This window comes from Myotis yumanensis, unplaced genomic scaffold, assembly GCF_028538775.1.
Source record: "Myotis yumanensis isolate MYYU_CA2020_CCGP unplaced genomic scaffold, mMyoYum1.0.hap1 SCAF_2, whole genome shotgun sequence".
NCBI classification, from domain to species: Eukaryota; Metazoa; Chordata; class Mammalia; order Chiroptera; family Vespertilionidae; genus Myotis; species Myotis yumanensis.
The window spans coordinates 215,390,562-215,404,776 of record NW_027223753.1 but is presented as its reverse complement, the minus strand read 5'-3'; the positions used below and the strand labels follow the sequence as shown (position 1 = coordinate 215,404,776).

The 14,215-nt window shown below is 48.1% G+C and overlaps 2 protein-coding genes across 9 annotated transcripts in view; one reads left to right on the top strand and one right to left on the bottom strand.

Moving 5' to 3' along the window:
- CRYZL1 (crystallin zeta like 1) overlaps positions 1-6,624 on the bottom strand; it is a 35,634-nt gene extending 29,010 nt beyond the window's left edge. For 2 of the 3 annotated variants that reach the window (XM_070407252.1, XM_070407251.1), the window contains exon 1: positions 6,523-6,624. The gene's annotated coding sequence lies outside the window, so the exon portion shown is untranslated. The remainder of the gene's footprint in view (positions 1-6,522) is intronic. The other variant, XM_070407253.1, reaches the window with a different exon arrangement.
- Positions 6,625-7,299: 675 nt separating this feature from the next.
- ITSN1 (intersectin 1) overlaps positions 7,300-14,215 on the top strand; it is a 149,288-nt gene continuing 142,372 nt past the window's right edge. For all 6 annotated transcript variants that reach the window (XM_070407249.1, XM_070407246.1, XM_070407248.1 and 3 more), the window contains exon 1: positions 7,300-7,512. The gene's annotated coding sequence lies outside the window, so the exon portion shown is untranslated. The remainder of the gene's footprint in view (positions 7,513-14,215) is intronic.

The following is a 14,215-nucleotide window of genomic DNA, read 5'->3' as shown; positions in this document are numbered from 1 at the left end:
ATGTTATTTTTTATCTCAGACTATTATTTTTTCATAGTTACTATATCTTTTTTCATACTGTTGAGCATTTTTAACATCATTACTCTGAACTCTGTTTCATTTATCTCTTCTTCTGGAGAATTCGCTAGTTCTTTCATTTGGGGGTTGTTTCTTTGTTTCCTCATTTTGGTTGTCTGTTGGGTTTATGACTTTGTTTTAGGTAGATTCTCTATACCTCTCAATCTCTAGTGCAGGATAGTGTTAAAGGCTGTTTCTGACTAATTGGATCAGGCAAAGACTCAAAGCCTCCAGGATTCCCCCCAGGCAATCGTCCTCAGGTGTGGTGAGTTTTTTTCAACAGGATGGGGCAGTTGCTTCTGCCTGGAGGCTACATTTAATCTCTTAAGTGGCCTTAGGGCAAGGTGTTTGCCAATAGGGCAGCGGTTCTCAACCTGTGGGTCTCGACCCCTTTGGTGGTCGAATGACCCTTTCACAGGGGTCGCCTAAGACCATCCTGCATATCAGATATTTACATTACGATTCAGAACAGTAGCAACATTACAGTTATGAAGTAGCAACGAAAATAATTTTATGGTTGGGTCACCACATGAGGAACTGTATTTAAAGGGCCAGAAGGTTGAGAACCACTGCAATAGGGTGTGTCGACTGTCTTCCCCCCAGGCAAGGCAGATGTCTATGTGGGAAAGATGTCCTCCACTGTGTGAGAGAATGACTCATCCCAGGAAACTTGGGGTGTCTGCCTTCTGAGCTCTATCCCCTGAGTCCCCAGTCCTGGTTCTGCTCTCACAGCTCCAGTCCACTTCACCCTCCCTCTGCCAGAGCACAAGGTGGGTGGCTCCAGAGGGAATTTTGTGCATTGGCCCTTTAAGAGGGTGCCTGAACTTTCAGCTGCCACTCCGTGGCAGACAGCACCCCACTGCTCTTCACAGCTAGATGTTATGTGGGTACCCTCCTCAGTTTGGTGCTCTCTGCTGGAGAGCCCCATTTCGGGATTAGATCCCAGAGTTCTCAGTGGCACCCCCACAGCTGAGATATCTCTCCGGGACTTCAGTTGCCGTCTGTGGGTGCCGGGCCAGCCCTTTTGTGCCTCTGCCCCTCCCACCAGTCTCTATGCGTCTCCACCTTCAGTGCTTGGGTATCAGGGTTCTCTCCTGTGAGTTTTCCATTGATTATTTGGGAAGTTTTTCCGTATTTCAGTTGTAATTCCAGCTTGTTCCTGGGAGTATGTCCGTGCCTCAGTGTTCTTTAGAATGATTCCCCCTTCTCCCATTTTCAAAGTCAGCAACATGGCACTTGTATGACCCTTTCTCCATAGTCACATCTCTCGCTCCTATGTTCTATTCTTAACTTTCCTTTATCAAAGAAGTGTACATAAAACTTTTAAATGAAAATAAACCTGTTTAAAAATGTAGGCTGACCCGGCCAGCATGGCTCAGTGGTTGAGGGTCAACTTGTAAACCAGCAGGTCATGGTTTGATTTCCCATCAGGGCACATGCCCGGGTTGCGGGATCAATCCTCAGTGTGGGATGTGCAGGAGGCAGCCAATTGATGATTCTCTCTCATCATTGATGTTTCTCTCTCTCTCTCCCTCTCCCTTTCTCTCTGAAATAATATATATATATATATATATATATATATATATATTTTAAGTAGGCTGATATGACCTATAAAAAGCATAATAATGTACAGTTTTAAATAGGTTAATTTTTCCAGGTACATTAGATTTTAAATATGTTGAATATAAGTCTACAAATTGAGGATTATGTTTGTAATACTTTATACATTTATAATGGTCCACATAAAACCTATTGGAAAATCTGGAGAAACAAAAATTAAGACACCTATTTTTAATAATTTTTGGTACAAAGCAGGGGACTTTGAATAAATGAAACATTTGCTATAAATAACACTTAAAAAAAGCAGTTAGTAAAGTACTGATCTTTTAAGGAATTCTAAAAAGAATCGATGGGAAGACATTTCCAGTGGCATCATCATAGTTATAACAGCAACATGAACTCTACTTGCTCTCCTGCTACACTTAATCCCCTAAGGAGCTCATCTATTAATAATTGTAAATAAAACCTCTACAGGTCATTCCTTATCTACACCTTCAGACCAAAAGTGTTCTGAGTATCAGGTCAACCTCACATTCAAGAGGCATAAAACTGGACTCATCTTTCTCCAAAATGAGATTTGCTGTGCCCTTCTTCAGTCATCTGGGTACCTGAGAGTCCGTCACCATTCCCTCCTCTGCATGACGTTAGGGACATAAACCTTCCCTTTTCTTTTGGGATCCTAGCTTCCGCTCATTTTATGTTCTGAGGGTGTTAGCACAACTGATGTGCTAAGTGTAATGCCTCAGGCCTGGGCTACGGCCACCGGGCCACCGCCGAACGGCTTCCTTCCTTTCTCTCATCCAATCCCTCTGTTACTCTGTGGACAACTGAATTCCCGAAAGTCCAACTCTTTATATACTCAAATTTCTACTGTCCCCGACACAAACTTTGTAATACTGTGGCCACTTCCGGTTCAGGGTTCAGTTATAAGATCTCTGACCCACCCTCATTTTGTTTTAAGGAAAGCATAGGCAATGCCAAGCAGCCAGGCTACAGAACAACAGATAAATCAACTCCCAAATGTGGCCCCAGAGCTCATCGCTCTGCCAGGACTGGCGCACTGCAGCATGATATAGCTGGAGGGAGAAATCTTCAGTTACACTGAGGAGATGACTTAGATGTTAAGGTGTTTTTTTAAATTGATTGACTTTAGAGAGAAAGGAAGAGGGGAAGAGAGGCGGGGGGGGGGGGGGGGTGGGGGGGTGGGGTGGGGGGGCGGGGAGGGAGGGGAGGGAGAGAGGGAGAGAGAGAGAGAGAGAGAACCATGGATTTCTTGTTCCACATACTTATGCCTTCATTGGTTGCTTTTTGTACGTGCCCTGACCTGGGATTGAACTGCAACCTTGGATTATCAGGATGACACTCTAACCAACTGACCCACCCAGCCAGGGCAATGTTAAGTTTTAATAGTGTTCTCACTAACCTGTGAGACTTTTCATACTACCCACATATCAACCCTGTGCCCAAATATTTGTTTAAAAAATATGGTCAGCAAATCGAAGCCACTAGATGGAGTTTGGCTTAAATGCCACCCTTCGCAGGCGGTGAAGATGTTCTCCTAACTAGCGAGGGCGGCTCTGCTTCTCGGAGACTCTCCACACGGTGGAGGCAACGGTCTCTAGAGTCCCGTCCACTCTAAGGACACGTTGCTTAAGCATTGAGCAGAGATGGGCCACGAGGATCACGAGATGGTCACGGGAGACACGAGATGGGTTCACGCCTGGCTGGCCGGAGGAAGCATTTCTAGCTGATACATGTTGTAAGAGCTTCTATATCTCCTTTTGGTATGTAATCTACACGTAGGAAAACGCATGGGGTTGCATGGTCCCTACTGGAGGGCTTCACAGAGACTGGCCACGTGGTCACAGTGGCATCATAAAGGGGACCCCAGCCTCAGCTGAGGGGAAGGAGGGCTGGGAGGCCACCTTAATCCTCTCCTAATTATGACAATTAGATTCCTATGAGCATTAAGACATACTCAACTGCGTTTACACGCCTGGGGCATAATCTTTATAGCTCACACAACCTGAGAGTGAAAGGTTTTTTTTTTTGACATAGGCTTTAGGCAGAAGCAAAAAAAAAAAAAAAAGGCTTTTGCTTGCAGATGTCAAATCGCTGCCTATCTGTGCAAAAAGTGGTTTCAAACATGTGTCTGTCTAGAATAGTGGCTCCCAACGACTTCTGAATCTCAAAAAATTTTTTCATTCTCTCCTGCCTCCAAGAGAGCGTAACTTTTATTATTTACTGATCTACACTTAGGATTCTTATTGGAGGCTTTCCCCTGCCACTATCTTCAGGGGGTGAGTAATAGGTGGGTTGGGAGTGGGGGTGTGTGGGATGGTCATTATTTTAAGGAACGGAAATCTTTGGCCCAGTGACTATTCAATGTAAGGCCATTTAATATAGTAAGTTCCAGAACAACAGAAACATAACTTTCATTTATCTTACTCGTTAGCATCACATATTCCTCTAGTGTGCCATGGAAACAATGGAGCCAATGGGGTGATGACTGACAGTCTCCTTATGCTGGCTTAGTCATGTGACCCTGCGAAAAGCAGGTGGTGAGGAGGGCTCTCGGCAACGGCAACGGAGGGATCTCCCGATCTCTACCCCACGTTCCCTCCCCCAACGGACTCCCCCAGTCTCTTCCACTATTGTTACTGCAGTTTGTAAATGCCTATTTAATTTTTCAACTCACTACAGAATCTTTAAAGAAAATATTTATTGATTTTAGAGAGAGAGGATGGGAGGGAGAGAAAGAAGGTGGGGGGAGGGGGAAAGAGGAGGGGAGGGAGAGAGAGAGAGAGAGAGAGAGAGAGAGACTGATTTGTTGAGCCACTTATTTAGGTACGCATTCATAGGCTGATTCTTGTATGTGCCCTGACAAGAATCGAACCTGCAACCTTGGTGTATCAGGACGACGCTCTTACCAACTGAGCTCCCCACCCGGACCTCACTACAGCATCTTAATGAAACCATCTCTTGCTTCAGATGCAAGATAGAAATTGCAATTCTGATGAAATATTTACTAATAAATTCACCATCGAGAGAAATAATTTACAAGATGTCACATTTATTACAATGTATAAAGTTAGAAGAAAATTATTTTGCAAAATACCATATTTTAGCATGTGTGGATATATGTATTTTCACTCTTCTACTCACAAACCTCTCCTTAGTTCCAAGTTCATTGCGCCTAGAAAAATCACTAGTAAAGTTGTCTTTGAAATATTCTATGTGAAGTTCACATGAGCAAGAAAACATTAATTTTTACCAATTAAAAAATGATTTCACCCAAAACAAAAACACACCATGATTCCATAGTGAAACATTTTAAGAATTCCCAAATCTTCCCATCTTTATGGAAGTACACAAATAAATCAAGACACCATACTGCTGCCCAAGGTATAGTACCTCTCCAGAGGCCTAAACATCTCAATGTTTTTAACACCCTTCTTCAATCCAGAACTTTGATTTTGAATACACAGCACTGAGAGTTGTAAAACTACCAAAACATTTCAGTGCAGCTGACAGGCAACTTGACCGTGCACAGGGAATCCTTTGTTTCAAATCTGAACAACTCATCCCCTGCCATAAACTGGAGCAGAGGCATCAATGACATGAAATTAGTGATAAAAGACAGTAACCATACCCTGAGTGTTGACAGATAGGATTTATAAATCATAACCGAGAGATTGAATCCTAGCTCTCCTACTTGCTAGCTATCTGCCTCTGGGCTACTTAATTTTAACCTTCAAATCTACAAATCAGAGAGAGTAGCTATGACAAAGGGTGGCGATGAGGATTAAGAGACATATGCAAAGCACTCTGTAAGTGCTGGCTGTTGTTACTGTTACTCTGTAAGTTGGGCAGAGAACCTCCAATGTAGTCCTGACGCCCACCTCAAAGGGTTTGGTCACATGCAACCCGAGCGTGAACACCTGTGAGTTTCTGCAGGCGCAGCTGTGGCATCGGGATCTGTGCTGCCCAGTAAGGATGGCCACTGGCCACAGGTGGCTAAGGAGCACCTGAACTGAGTCTAGTCGGAATTAGGGTGTGCTGTAAATGTGAAATACACATCAGATTTCAAAGACAATAAGGAAAAAAAGAATGTCTAATATCTCAATTAAAAATGTTTATTGTTGACATGATAATTTCTTTGGAAGTACTGGGCTAAATAAAACATTAAAATTAATTTCACGTGCTTCTTTTCATGTTTCTTTTTAAACTGTGGGTATCACAAAATGTAAAATGACATAAGTGGCTCGCCTTATCCATGCTTGGACAGAGCTGATGAGGAATCAGCACCTGGGAGCTCGGTGGAAACGCAGGTTCCAGGCCCCGCCCAGCCCCTGAACCACATCTGCACTTGAACGTGCAGCCAGGTGGTTCTCACGTTGGCTCCGGGGCACCAGCTGTTGAGCTGAAGAGGGCAGTTCTGGCCCTCGAGTCACATAAATGCCAATACCCTTGCTTTCTTTAGGGAACTGCTCCCAGAAAGGAAAGTGAAGGGGTAGAAAGCGGTGGCAGAGGAGTAAGGCAGAAAGAAAAAGAAACTCAAATTACAGGAACAAAATGCGGCAGGCAGGTGGGGGAAAGCCAGCCTGGGAGATTCCGTGGAAGGGAGCTCGCAGACTTTTGCCTCCTTTCAATGTGGAGGGAGAAGCAAACAGAGAGAAAACCTGTAAGGAAGGAGCAGGAAGGAAATCGCGAGACAGATCAAGTCTTCCCCGCCCCTCGACGGCCTCAGCTAAGTGAGCTGGGCCTGGGCCCGGGGGCACCTGAGGCTGGGGTGCGGCGCGAACCGCCATCCGCCGCAGAGCTGGGTGGTTACGCGGGGCGCCTATCGACCTTTCGTCCAACGCCGCATTTCCCGAGACACACGACGCACTAACCGGGACTCACCTGCTTCCGAGAGGCTCTAACGGCCTGCCCCTTCGCCGCTGCCACCTTCGAGTCCTTCTGCAGAGAGCCCGCCCTCGCCGGCCCAGACCCTACTCCTATTGGCCAGGCCGCTCGTCACTCCCAGACTCTCAGCGCTGTCCAGACCGCCATAGCAACCGAACTCGGAACTACATCTCCCGGCATGCTCTGCTCGAAGGCGAGGGGAGGTGTCGCACAGGGGCTACCAATAAATGGGTGAAGTTGTAGTCACCTGGAGGGTTCCGTTTTATGCAAATTTCAGTTAAAGACCACACCAGTTTTCATTCCAACCGTTTGCCCTACCACCTTCCTTGGACTGTGCCCCGCCTCCCTTTTCGCCTTAGTTATTCTCTTCTTCAAAATCTTCCTTAACTAGATTAGCTGAATGCATCCTAACTAGTGTCTCGCGTGGCAAAGGACAGACGTACTTATCCCAGATCAGAAGCTTGTGGTTACGCCTTCTGGAAAGGGGGCGGGGAAGGAGACGCTTATGCCCGCCTTCTTGGAGCTTGATGATTGGTTTACTGGAATGTCATTCCGTCCTCTTTCATTTTTATTGGTCCCTTTGTATGGGTTCCCTAGGTGGGCGGTGTTAGAGGCGAGGGGAGGTGAGGAGGTGCGGACCCCTTCTTCCGATTGGAGGCTGCTTGTCCCCACCCACCTGTGGGCGGAGTCAGAGGGGGGATAGGGGCGGGGCAGGCCACGGAGCGAGATGAGCAGATAGGCGGGAGCGAGGGAGCGAGGGAGGGCGCGACGGAGGTAGAGAGGAGCGGAGAGAGGGAGGGAGCGCAGCTTGGTTGCTCCGTAGTACGGCGGCTCGCGAGGGAGAGCCCCTCGCGGACTCGGGGACGCCCGGAGAGGCGGGCGGGCGGGGATGGTGTGCGGGGCCGCGGCTCCTGCGTCCCTCCCCGCGGCGAGTGAGCTGCACTGATTTGTCCCGGGGGCGGCAGCGCGGACCCGCCCGGAGATGAGGTGAGGAGCGGGCTGCACGGCGGCGGCCTGGGCCGGGGACGCGGCGGGCGGGGGTCCGCGCGGGGGTCCGCGCGATGGCCGCCCGGGGCTCCCGTCCCGAGGGCCGCCCTTCAGCCTTTGCCGCGCGCCCGGGAGGCGCGGCCACGGCGGCCCCTCTCCTCGTCCTTCCCATCCTCCCGGGGGCGGCCGGCTGGCGGGCGCCGGGAGGCCGAGGGGCCGCGGCGCGCGGAAGGGGTGGCGGCCGCGGAACGGGCTTCGGGTTGAATGGGTGTCCGCAGCCCCAGTCGGCCGAGCGGGGTCCCTCCCTCCCCAGGGGGCCGGGGGGCAGTCGGTCCTCCAGGGCTGACCTCGCTGCCCTCGGCCGCCGGAGCGCGGCGCGCCGGCCAAGCCTCGCCTCCCCGCCCGCCTCCCGGGATCCGGAGCCCGCGGGGAGCGGCCGCGCGCCGCCCGCCTCTGCCCGGCCTCGGGTCCCGGCTCCTCGTGCGCCGGCCCAGCCCTGTCCGTGCAGGGCGGTGGGTGCCGGCCGGCGGGCTGCACCGCGCCCCGGGCTGGCGGCTGGTCCCTCCGTGCGCCGGGAGCGCGTCCCCGGTGTCCGCCTCCTTTCCCCGCGCACCCGCGGGATCCCCGGTGCGGACCGGGGCAGCGCCGCGGTCTCCTGGCTAGAACGGGGAACTGCGATCAGAACCGCAGGGAAAGGAACCCGCCAGGAGCGGGTGGCACTGCCGTTGGGTGGCCTTTGGATCCGCGAGCAACTTCGCGGCTCACGCGTCCTGTGGGCATCCTTTGTGTGAGCCGCACGCAGGAGGCTGCGCTGCAGGGACCGAGTCGCCGCTGCTCTGCAGCTGGAGGCGGCGGAGGTTTGGCAGCCGCCGGTGGGAAAGTTTCCCGGGGAACTTCGCCTCCCGCGCCAGTCCGGGCAGCGCCGGCCTGAAATTGCACGCAGATGCCTCCCCGGACAGATGCGCTTCTTTGTGCTTCTCCGCCGGCATCCTGCGCTGCGCGGTCAAAGGCGGGCACATCATGGAAACCGGTCCGATCAAACGTGTAGATAATAAAACAAATGCCGGACAGATAATATAATGCACCTGGAAATCTCAGCCCCGGCAGCGGGAGGCAGTTCACTAATCCCTTTGCACAGATGAGGGCAGGCTCTGGGAGCTCCCGGGTTACGTGGGGGCAGGAGCGGGGCCCAGCTGGATAGCGGGGTGCAGCTCGTACCTCTAACTAGGCATGTATTTGTTGGGATGCCCTTGTCCTGAGATGACTGAAGGTGCTTAAACACCCCTCAAAGTTATGATTTCTGTCTACCTCTGAGAACTATGTTTTTCTTTTAATTCACTTTAATAGTTTACTTGAAACATTTATATTGTCTTGATGGGTTTGCTTGTAGCTGTATGTATACATATATATATATTTAAAATATTGAGAAAGGGGGTCAATGGGTAAAAAAGGGGGACATCTGTAATACTTTCAACAATAAAGACAAATAAAAAAAATATTGAATTCTTTCTGTAGGAGGTTTGATAAGAACTCAGGAACTTTTAAGTAATCTACATTGAGAAATACGGGACAAGAGTGATGGCATTAAAACGATTTGTGAAACTCCTTTAAGTAGCTCCAATAAGGAGTTTCTGATTGAACTTTTCTGTAAAGGCATTTTTAAATCTAAGAATGAGTTTATTGAAATTGCTGCGGGACATGGCACCTTCACAAAACCACTATTATTCCGCCTGAGTAGGAGAGGAAGCGAACAGGTTTTTGATGTACTTCGGGACCCTGTGGCTTGTTCAGATACCAGGCATTGTGAAATGGGGCATAAAACGAGTGGTAGTAGTTGGTTCCGCAAAATGTTTGTCCCTCTAGCATTTTTTTTTTGCAGATGACTGGCGACTTTCTTTTTCTCAAAGCTTACCTCTAAAATGGGTAGTAGACCTCTACTTAAGCTCACCTTTCCCCCAAATGCCTAGATTGAGGCAAATTTAAATCTCCTATAAGAGGTTAAGGAGGAGCTGCTGGTAAATTCCTCTACTCTAACCCATCCTTTTAATCTGCTAGAGTTGTCAATTACCAGTCCAGAGAATGAATTAATCACAAGAGGGTTGGGTTTATTACTCAGTTCAAATTCCACTGCTCTAGAGTTTTGTCTTCTGAATGCTCATTCCCTTCTGATGGCTCATTCCCTTCTGGTGGGTTTCTCCACGCCTGGACCTCAGATCGCTTCCAGCTGCATTAGCTGAGGTTCTTGTTCAAAATACGGGTATCTGTCATCTCCCCTCAGAATCAGACTCACGGTGGTGTCATGCTCCCCTCTCACTGAGTATTTCCTAAAACCGTCTCTTGAAGTGGATATAGCAAGTTTTTCGAGTAGCAATGCTTTTTTACCTTAGGCTGCTAAGAAAAACTATGACCTTCGAATGTGTGACTACCTGTACTCCGCCTTTCCCAGGGCAGACGCCTGGGTTCATCATTGTACCCCCAGGGCCTAGAATAGTGTCGGAGGAGCTCACTTCAGTATTTATGAGTGAACTACATTGCCATGAGACCACATTTTGAAACCTTTACTTGAAAAATTGTTTTTATCACTTAGTAGTCACTGATTGTGGAAACAAGAGCCACAAGTATTATACCCCAGTCATTTCCGTGAACTTGATTGGCTCTGAGAGGAGACAACCTTTCCCATGCATAGAATACTCAAGGTGATGAGCTGGAAAGAAGGCTCCTCGCAACATTTGCTTAGAGACTCAAAATGTAAATTTAAGCCACAGTATAGTGGTAAATTACTATGTTATCACTATGTCAAATGCCACTTTATAAGGTGTATAAGCCCAACATAATGCTATAAGAATTGGTTTCCAAAAATACAGAAAATTGGCACATTTTCCAATTTTGTTTCTTATACTAATACTATATGACCATCACTTCCTTCTTTTGGAGTAGGAAGGACTTTCACTTAGTCATCTGACCCCTCAATGCCTCAGTTTTCTCAGTTAAAAATGGGGAGAATAATAAAGTTTACATACTGCTAAGTACTTAAGAGTACAAACTTGTTATCCTTTTAGCTTAATTGTATATTTCAGAGCCAAACTAATAATTTGTTTATGATGATCAGCTAGTATCCCTGGTATTTTAAAGAAATGCATGTTTATGGTAGAAAAACTGAAATACAGAAAAGTAAAAAGTTGAAAACTATAAAATACTCATAAGTCCACTACCTGAGTGCATATCTCATCAAACATCAAATCCTTTGTGTGTGTGTGTGTGTGTGTGTGTGTGTAGTTTTTAATATATAATTTTTTGGTAACAAATATGGGCTTTTGCTATACACATATATAATTATTTCTAGCCTGTCTTTTTGTTTTTGCTTAACATCTGAATCTTTCTGTGTCTGTATTATCAGTTACAATAGTTTAGTTACTGAACATTCCATTGTGTGGAGCTTGGATAACTTAAGCAGTTTATTTTTGTTATACATTAGTTTACTCCCCTGCCCCCACTATTACCAATAACTCAGCAGTGACTCTCCACCCCTACACACATCTCTGCTCTGTATATACTTGTGAGATTTTTATCCTTAGAGAAGTTTCTAGAAGTGGATTTGCAGGATCAAAATACATGCTAAGTTTTAAGGATTTTGATACATATTTCCAATTTACCATTTAGCAGTTTATATTCTTACTGTGGTGTATGAGTTTGGTTTCTCTCCCCCCTCCTTTTCTCGGAATGATTTAGCCAGTGACAGACCTAGTGAATGATTTTTATCTTTAGGAGGAAGAATGGGATATTAATGTAACTTGTCTAGTAATGTGTGGTGGAAAGTCAGAAGATTCGTTCCCTTATAAGAGTGATAGCCAACAGTTATCAAGTCTTTTTGCAGTTAACTCAGTTTCAGAAAACTCTCATGCTTTAGATCAGTGGTTCTCAACCTTCTGGCCCTTTAAATACAGTTCCTCATGTTGTGACCCAACCATAACATTATTTTTGTTGCTACTTCATAACTGTAATGTTGCTGCTGTTATGAATCGTCATGTAAATATCTGATATGCAGGATGGTCTTAGGCGACCCCTGTGAAAGGGTCGTTCGACTGCCAAAGGGGTCGCGACCCACAGGTTGAGAACTGCTGCTTTAGATGAATGTACCTTGGAGCCGAGGCATGAGCAGTGCAGTCCCTTAGAGCCAGCGAGTAGCCGCACAGAGTTGGCACTCCAGGGCCCGGCCTCATGCTCACAGTGCTGGGCCGCCTGCTTCCCGGCCTGCTTTGTGGGGATCGGCACTTCTTCCATTCTGATTTCTGTTCTGGAACGGCCTGGAGGTTCCCTGGTAAGTATTAATTTATAAATTAGGTGGAGCACAGGCTTGTCTCCCTCTTGATCAGTAGCTAGTCCCATAACTTAGCTCCCAGGTCAGCCTCTTCCACTGTTTAGCATTCAGCTCTCAGAGCTGGGTGTCCTCCACCGTGTCGCGGTTTTCCTGAAGCGCCCTGCATGGCAAGCAGGTCCCGGTCTGGGGACGGCCAGCGGGACTGGAGCGGCTGTCGCTGTGGAGTGCACTTGCTTGGAGACTGACCTCGTACAGGAGTGTGACCGGAGACGGTGGGCAGGGTGGGCAGCTGCCGCATTTCTGCCTTCCCCGGTTTGGAGGCTGAAGCGGCCTGTGGCAGCTCAGTTCTGGAATGCGAGGGCCTGGCTGGAGCACTGGCCCAGACCCACTGGGAGATCAGGGCGAAAAAGACTCGTTAATAAGTATTAATAACAGATCATTGTGTTCAAAGAGCATCCATGCTTTGTTACTACTGTCTGCAGTCCTTTAACAAGGTGAATTTCAAGCACATTCATCTAAATGAACTCACCAGTGCTCTTCTGACCTTTTTCTGGTGAAATGAATGATTGGCAATTTATTTTACCAGCTCATTGCCCAGAGAGAGGTTGGTGGAAGGGTTTTGGCTTCAGCTCCCTGGCCTGAGTTCATCTGTGCTGCCGGCTGTTTCAGGCCTTTCACCAAACCCCTGCTCACTGTGAGGTCAGGGCTTCCCCAGGGCGCGCCCAATGGCACTGAATGCGTTTCTCTCCTAGTGGAAGGCGAGAGCCAGGAGCCCAACTCTCAGAGGATGTGACTGAGATTTGGGTTCACCTGAACTTGAATGTGAAAACCACAAGGTCATAGCAGTTGATCAGTTTTCGGCTTTTGAATCCTTGGTGGTTAAAATGAACCCTCCTCTCCTGGGTACAGGAGGCGGTGTTTTTGGCACCGTGGCTTTGGGGAGCGTTTCCACTTGTTTCTGTGCGGGGATGGTTTTGTTGGCCCTGCGGGTTATCGGCAAGTCCTGTGGTGTCCGGGTGTGCGTGCAGGACGCGGATGGCTACCGCTCATGGAGTGAGGGCTGTCCCTGGCTTTACCTAGCCTAGTGAAGGAGACCCTGGCTCTTACGATGAAAGATGCTATGGGAGCCATTGATTTTGGGCGTGTGTGTGCGCGCACGTGTGCATGCATGTATAGGGCTGATCACTTCTCTCCAAGACAACTTTCTGGAGCAGTTTTATTGTATGAAGAGCAGTGTGTTGTGCTGTAAGCTATTTTATAAACAACACCCCCATTCCTTTGCGTTGCCTATAAGTCTCCATTGTGGGTCAGTGTTTTATAAAAGTCAACCGCTTTCTGCTGTAAACATAAAATAATTGATTTTATTTTTGCCGTTTTAGCTCACCAATAATTGATTTTAAAAGCAGGGACTCTTGCCCTAACCGGTTTGGCTCGGTGGATAGAGCGTCGGCCTGTGGACTGAGGGGTCCCAGGTTCGATTCTGGTCAAGGGCATGTACCTGGGTTGTGGGCACATCCCCGGTGGGGAGTGTGCAGGAGGCAGCTGAATCGATGTTTCTATCTCATCAATGTTTCTAACTCTCTGTCCCTCTCCCTTCCTCTCTGTAAAAAAAAAATCAATAAAATATAAAAAAATAAATAAATAAATAAATAAATAAATAAAAGCAGGGACTCTTTCAGTTTTTGGAATGATTGGAAACTCAGCAGCTCCTTTCTTGCAGAACCGGAGCAGGACATTTGGTCACGGACATATGAAAGCTGTATAGCTAGCAATGAGAGAAACCTTGAAAAATGGATGAAAAGACCCAGTGCCCTTCCTGGTATAGAGCAAGTTTCATTTCTCCTCTCTCTCACTTGTAAATAATAATAATAAGCATTATTTATTAATGTTACTTATCGATAATTAATACCACGTAAATTCAGTAAATAGGAATACATTTTCTTAGGTGGCGCTGCTTGTTTCAGACACCGCGTGTAGTCACTTCAGTTGCCATTTTCATATTCTTTACGTGACGAGCGAAGTCGTGGAGGGCGAGGCTCGGTGGAGGGGAGGCTTGGTGGAGGGGAGACTCGGTGGAGGGCTGCTGGGATGTCGGCCCTGGAGGGCAGGAGCCGCCTTGGGTGTTCCCTGACTTTGCCCAGGACCCGGACGGCCTGGCGCATGGCACTCAGCTGCTCCTTGTTGGTGTTGAATGGATGGGTGTTGGAGGACCTGGTTGTCTGGAGGCCAGAGCCACTCACGTGCAGTGACCATGGGCTACAGAGCAAGGGGAAAGGAGACAGGGCGGCGGCCTCTACTGGGAATCAGGGAACAAGGAAGCTGATCTGAGTTTGAGTGGGGGGTGGGGGGGGGGGGTCCCCTGGTTTGCTTTTGTGTAAGGAGATC